At 37.4% G+C, this 7,548-nt stretch overlaps 1 long non-coding RNA gene across 1 annotated transcript; it reads left to right on the forward strand.

The window, feature by feature from the left end:
* LOC134292182 (uncharacterized) lies at positions 1-4,565 on the forward strand. The gene is made up of 2 exons (XR_009999511.1): positions 1-170; positions 270-4,565. It is a non-coding gene; the product is annotated as an uncharacterized LOC134292182 (long non-coding RNA).
* The last annotated feature ends 2,983 nt before the right edge of the window (positions 4,566-7,548 follow it).

A 7,548-nucleotide genomic window follows, 5' to 3' on the forward strand; every position in this document is an offset into this window, starting at 1 on the left:
AAACTCCGAGTGCATGCAGGTCCTCCTCGAGCATCGTCCATGTCTCGTGTCCGTAGAGGACCACCGGTCTTATTAGTGGTCGTATGCCGCCTTGAAGTCGATGAACAGGGGTGCGTTGGGACCTGGTATTCACGGCATTTCTGGAGGATTTACCGTACTGTGAAGATCTGGTCCGTTGTCGACCGCCCGTCGATGAAACCGGATTGGTAACTTCCCACGAACTCATTTACTTTAGATGAAATACGATGATCTGGGATAGCACTTTGTAGGTGGCATTCAAAATGATGATCGCTCGAAAGTTCTCACACATTATCTTGTCGCCTTTCTTGTGGAAGGGCCAGATTATCCCTTCCTTCCACTCCTCTGGTTGCTGTTCGGTTTCCCAGATCTTGACTACTAACCGGTGCAGACAGGTGGCCAACTTTTCCGGACCCATCTAGGTGAGTTCTGCTGAGATGCCGTCCATAACCAGAAGCATTGTTGTTTTTGAGCTGGTGGATGGCAGCCTTAACTTTCCTCATCGTGGGATTTCCCGTTCTCTGCTGCACCAACATAGTTATTTCCTCCGCTGCTTCGATCCCCCGTGCCTACATTCTCTTCGCCATTCAGGTGCTCGTCAAAGTGCTGCTTCCACTTTTCGATCTCCTCGTGTTTGTCCGTCAGGAGGCTTCCGTCCTTATCCCTGCAGATTTCGGCTTGCGGCACGAAGAGTTCCATTTCCTCGCAGGCGGCGCTTTTTCTCCCGGAAGAGGCGGGTCTGCTGCTTCCGCTTCTGTCTGTATTGCTTCACATTCTGTTGGGTTCCATGCTGCAGCATTACCGCACGCGCTGCGTCTTTATCCTCCAGAACCGCTCTGCACTCCTCGTCAAACCAATCGTTTCGTCGACTCCGTTCTACGTACCCAATAGTGCTCCGGCTGCATTGTTAATGGCTGCTTTGACTGTACTCCAGCAGTCCTCTAGAGGGGCCACATCGAGCACACCTTCGTCCGGCAACGCTGCCTCGAGATTCTGCGCGTATGCGGTGGCGACATCCGGTTGCTTTAGTTGCTCTATATCGTACCGGGGCGGTCGCCGGTACTGTACATCGTTAATAACGGAAAGTTTTGGGCACAGTTTGACCATCACTAGATAGTGATCGGAGTCGATGTTGGTGCCACGATAGGTCCTGACGTCGATAATGTCGGAGAATGTTGAAGTAGGCAATCGGTAACGGTTGCAACTCTTAGCAACGTCCTCGGTTACACAGTTTGTTAAGAAAATTTCCTAGTTAGATCTTCTCAAGTTCTGGAGCTGTTCGGACGTAGTCAATAAACGTTTATTGTGAATTCAAGTCTTTTCCTCCGACTTTAAATCAACCTTAAGTGTTCATGCAAAGTAATGGTTGCTCTAAATACACCATATATCTGCAATAAGGCTTCAGCACCGTGGTTACTTGGGTATCCCCAAAAAGTCGAGAAAATTTCCGACCGGAACGGGAATCGAACCTGCCGTCTCCGGATTGGCGGTCCATAGCCTTAATCACTAGACTAGCTGAAGACCCCACTTATTTGTTGTAGTGTAGAATTAGCTTAAAATAAAATACATATAAATAAAATAAACTTGTTTGTTGTGCAAATAAATCAACCAAAAACGACCAAAGATTTGATTGAAATCAGAGTTAAAAAACAAAACTATATAATTCGTGGTTCAAATCAGGGTTCAGCCAAATTTCAAATATAATAATACTAATCTACGATTCAATACGGTTAAAACAAATCTAGATGTAATTCCATAAACAATAAATTATTCTCCTGTTTGCACAAATATTTCAAGTATACCTACTTGATTAATTGAATTTAAAATGCTTACATGATTTGTTCTGTTTTACACCAGAATACCATAAAATATACAATAAGGTTAGAAATCCCTAAAATAGTTCTAGCAAGTCCTCAGTTGGCCCCGAAGTGAAAATAAACGAGGAATATATGTTGTAAGGAATAATTGATAAAGTTCAAGGCAATCATTAGTCGGGGCGAAAGTTCTTTGACAATAACAAAATGGCTGGTATTAATCACAATTCCTAAAAAATGTTTCGTTAATTTAAGTAGTTCTATAAGAGCTGTGATCTTACGACAACAGTTCTTAGTATAAGCCAAATAACAAAAAATATTTTCATAAAAAAAATCAGAATTGCTCCGTGAAGTTCTATAACAACTGTGATCTTACGACAATAATTCGTAACCCAAGCCAAATTACAAAAATAATAAAAACAAAAAAATAATCAGTATTGCTCCAATAAGTTCTATGAGAAGTGTGATCTTGCCACAACAATTCATAGCTCAAATCAAATATCCAACAAATAAATCAATTCTTAGCACAAATAAATTTTCAAAAATATTTCAATAAATTAATCAGAATTACTCCAAGGAGATCCATAAGAACTGCGATCTTACGACAACAATCCTTATAAATAAATATGTTTTAATAAAAATAAAAAAAAAAATACAATAAATTAATCAGACTAGCACAATTCTCAACCCAAATAAAATTTCAAAAATTATTTCAAAAATTTAATCAGATTTGCTCCAAGAAGGTCTATGAGAACAGCGATCTTACGACAACAATTCTTTTCATAAATAATATTTCAAAAAATATTTCAATAAATCAGAAACGCTCTAAGGAGATCTATGAGAGCGGCGATCTTACGACAACAATTGTTATAAATGAACATTTTTTAATAAAATTGAAAAAAAAATATTTAAATAAATTAATCAGACTAGCTCCAGGGAGATCTATGAGAACTGCGATCTTACGACAACAATTCTTAGCACAAATACATTTTCAAAAAATTTTTCAATAAATTAATCAAAATCACTCCAAGGAGATCCATAAGAACTGTGATCTTACGATAACAATTTTTATAAATGAATATGTTCTAGTAAAATTAAAAAAAATATTTCAATAAATTAATCAGACTAGCTCCAAGGAGATCTATGAGAACTGCGATCTTACGACAACAATTCTTAGCACAAAAAAATTTTCAAAAAATATTTCAATAAATTAACCAAATCACTCCAAGGAGATCCATAAGAACTGCGATCTTACGACAACAATTCTTATAAATAAATATTTTTTTAATAAAATGAAAAAAAAAATTCAATTAATTAATCAGACTAGCTCCAAGGAGATGTATGAGAACTGCGATCTTACGACAACAATTCTTAGCACAAATAAATTTTCAAAAAATATTTCAATAAATTAATCAGAATCACTCCAAGGAGATCCATAAGAACTGCAATCTTACGATAACAATTCTTATAAATAAATATGTTTTAATAAAATTTAAAAAAAATCAATAAATTAATCAGACTAGCTCCAAGAAGATCTTTGAGAACTGCGATCTTACGACAACAATCTTAGCACAAATAAATTTTCAAAAAATATTTCAATAAATTAATCAGAATTACTCCAAGGAGATCCATAAGAACTGCGATCTTACGACAACAATTCTTATAAATAAATATGTTTTAATAAAATGGCTTCGTGGTCGTGTGGCTAAGGTCACCAAGTCTTTAGTCGCATCGTGCTAAGGAGCGCGGGTTCGATTCCCGCCGCAGCTGTCAGGAAAAGTTTTCGGCTGTGCCACTGGGCGTTGCATGCTAGTCCGTTGTCTAGTGTCGTGCTTCCTTCAAATAGCAAACAGCTCACTGGAAGCATTAAACGTGTCTGTGTCTTTAAAAAAAAAAAGAAAAAAATACAATAAATTAATCAGACTAGCACAATTCTCAACCCAAATAAAATTTCAAAAATTATTTCAATAATTTAATCAGATTTGCTCCAAGGAGGTCTATGAGAACTGCGATCTTACGACAACAATTCTTTTCATAAATAATATTTCAAAAAATATTTCAATAAATCAGAAACGCTCCAAGGAGATTTATGAGAGCGGCGATCTTACGACAACAATTCTTATAAATGAATATTTTTTAATAAAATTAAAAAAAATATTTCAATAAATTAATCAGATTAGCTCCAGGGAGATCTATGAGAACTGCGATCTTACGACAACAATTCTTAGCACAAATAAATTTTCAAAAAATATTTCAATAAATTAATCAGAATCACTCCAAGGAGATCCATAAGAACTGCGATCTTACGACAACAATTCTTATCATTAATAAAATTAAAAAAAAAAATTCAATAAATAAATCAAACTAGCTCCAGCCAAGGAGATCTATGAGAACTGCGATCTTACGACACTAATTCTTAGCACAAAAAATGTTTCAAAACATGCTTCAATAAATTAATCAGACTCGCTTCAAGGAGATCTGTGGGAACTGCGATCTTACGACAACAATTCTTATAAATAAATATTTTTTAATAAGATTAAAAAAAAATTCAATGAATTAATCAGACTAGCTCCATGGAGATCTTTGAGAACTGCGATCTTACGACAACAATTCTTAGCACAAATAAATTTTCAAAAAATATTTCAATAAATTAATCAGAATCACTCCAAGGAGATCCATAGGAACTGCGATCTTACGACAACAATTCTTATAAATAAATATTTTTTAATAAAATTTAAAAAAAATAATAAATTAATCAGACTAGCTCCGTGAAGATCTATGAGAACTGCGATCTTACGACAACAATTCTTAGCACAAATAAATTTTCAAAAAATATTTCAATAAATTAATCAGAATTACTCCAAGGAGATCCATAAGAACTGCGATCTTACGACAACAATTCTTATAAATAAATATTTTTTAATAAAATTTAAAAAAAAATAATAAATTAATCAGACTAGCTCCAAGGAGATCTATGAGAACTGCGATCTTTCGACAACAATTCATAGCACAAATAAAATTCAAAAAAATAATCAGAATGAGAGTTCCGTAAAACGGGATAAAAGCTTACATTTTACTTGTTCTCCTGCTGCACTGGGCCAGGTCACGGACAGATCAATTGCACACTGCCATCGTTTGTGGCCGCGATGTCATCGAATTCTCCCTGGTTCCGTGGTGAATATTATCTGCGGCTGTCGTTCTCACGGCATCGGTGCGATGTGCCTAACGCAGTCTGCTATGGTTTTAGTGCAACAATATTCATCACTTTAATTATTCAACATATCCCGAGGGACTCCTCAGATGCTTTTTGCTTCGTTGCCACCGAATAGGTATTATTCGCAGTTCAAAGACATGCTTCCGATTCTGACTTCCTTGAGCAATCGGCAGGACCTGTGAATCTTTATCCGTAAACTACGGAGCAGGTTTTCTTGGTTGGAAACACTATTTGACCTGGCGGTTATCCACTATTTTTCACTTCTGAACACCCAACACCAACTCGCATCTGTTTCACATGTTTTCACTACCCAACATCGACCCCAGCAGCACTACAGTTTCGCGTAATTATTTAAATAAACTATAAAAACTAATCGCAACTCGTGAAAAAATAACACGGCGGACGAATTTGCTTTTTTCCCGGCGGTTGTTTTGGTTTTTATGCAAACGGCTTCGTTCGCATAACTGTCAACAACCGTAAATGGAAAGAAAACAAAAAAAGAATAAGAAAAGCATTAATGTTATTAATGCATGCTTGTCGAGCAGCAGCATACCTAACAGTGCCTCACAGATGTCTCACGTCTCACTTTTTTCCTGGTGGGTATGTATAACGTGTGGGCGGATAACCGGCGTCTCGTACACTCGCATATGAACCAGTTGAAAAAATGTTCATCATCGGATTCCGGACCTGTACCAGTGTCAGTCAACTTTACCATTAGCTGTCCTACTGGCAGCATGGAAACTGCAGGAGCCAAACCAACCAAAAAGATCTGGACCTGCAACGACGGCTTCTTCAGGCGACAATATGGATGTTCCGTCGATATCATCTCCACCGGAAGGTACCCCATACCAGGCCGTCCTTCTGAACCCCTCAATCCAAGCACCATCAACCAACTCCTCCAACATCGAGTCAGCAAGCTCAAGCACATATGTAGTACAGCAGACTCGACGATCTTCGCGCAATAAAAGGATGCCTACACGGTTCTATCTGTACCAACAGATGGACTAGGGCAGATGCTGGGGCGAATGAAGGTGAGTTGGGAGCTTTATAACTGGGCTCTCTTCTGACCGCTGGACTGTCATGCGATTGATGATAAAAAAGACGCGGACACCGTCTTCAGCCAGAGGTTGTACAGACTGGATGAAACTTAACACTAGACAAGGGACACACGGAGCATGTACCAGTGGATGCGGCGAAGAAACTATTCTCACGAAAAGTTTCATCGCCCGGAGTGGGAATCGAACCCTCATGCGATTAGAAGCTTGGTTACTGTAACCGCACGGCTACAAGGCCCCACACGTCAGATCTTAAATGTCATTACGGCTTCCGCCTTTATACTCGAGTATTGCAGTATACATTGTAATAATCGTCTTTTAATAAAATAGTTTCAACATGTAGGTAATTACATTCACGTACGATTTATCTCGTATTAAAACTATCACGGCCACCTCAGACGCATATTTAACAGTTTCTTTTTGGACATATATTTGACCCTGTGTACTGGACTGGGATCTTCACGTAGTTTTTGAGAGAAAATTTGTTCTAGCTTGGAAGTCTATTTTTTGTGTGCAAGCCCTGTTTTGATGCTACCATATGCACTCCTACTGGAAGCTACGGGAATAGGGTTACGGAACAGGGCTCGCTGTAAAAGTCAATATCTTTATGGCGAATGCAGTTCGTCGTCAATGTTGTTTCCATTTAAATTTGTGTGTATTACCTTAACATTAATAACTGTAAGCCATAAACCTCACGTTCTATTTTTTTCCATTTCAGCTTGACAAATGCAATAATGTTGAGATTTCTTCCGTTACCAAGATTATTCGGTCCGCTGTACAAAAAGCTGGAGCAATCATGCAGAACGACAAAAGGCGTGTATCAAGACAATTTTTGACGTGTTTGAATATTGCGCAGTTACAAATTATAGTTAATAATTTACAAACATACATTGAGTTACTCAACGATGAATTAGTACAACTGCTTATGAAGCGAGATGAGCTACAAATGAGTCAAGACGCAACTTTAATCGACATAGAGGATTTATCGTTATACTTCTAAGAATGTATAAAAAATGCTAGTTCACAGGGTCAAATATTTGACCAAATTAATGCTCAAATATCAGGTTTGACTCTATATAATTTCCATTAATACCAAAAAGATGTTTACTCTTGAATTTATTCTTTGTCAAGTATTTGATCTTGTGTACTCGGAACCTTAATAAAATTTAACCTCACTGTCACGTTACCGCTACGCTTTCTTATGTCTGTTTTACTTTTACTTTTTTCCCGTTGACAGAGCTGCCACATTATCTGTATTCCGTACACGACAAAGTTGGCACCTCCTCGTTTATTTTACTATCTCAAAGTATTTTGCAAGAGCTGTAAGCTTAAAAAGTAGTTGCAAAAAATACTATTTTTTTTAGATAACAAACTTGTTCCATCGCCTTGTGATTTTAAATTAAACGAGGGGGCGCCAATCTTTTTTTGTATACAACCCTGTAATATG

This window comes from Aedes albopictus, chromosome 3, assembly GCF_035046485.1.
Source record: "Aedes albopictus strain Foshan chromosome 3, AalbF5, whole genome shotgun sequence".
Lineage (NCBI taxonomy): Eukaryota > Metazoa > Arthropoda > Insecta > Diptera > Culicidae > Aedes > Aedes albopictus.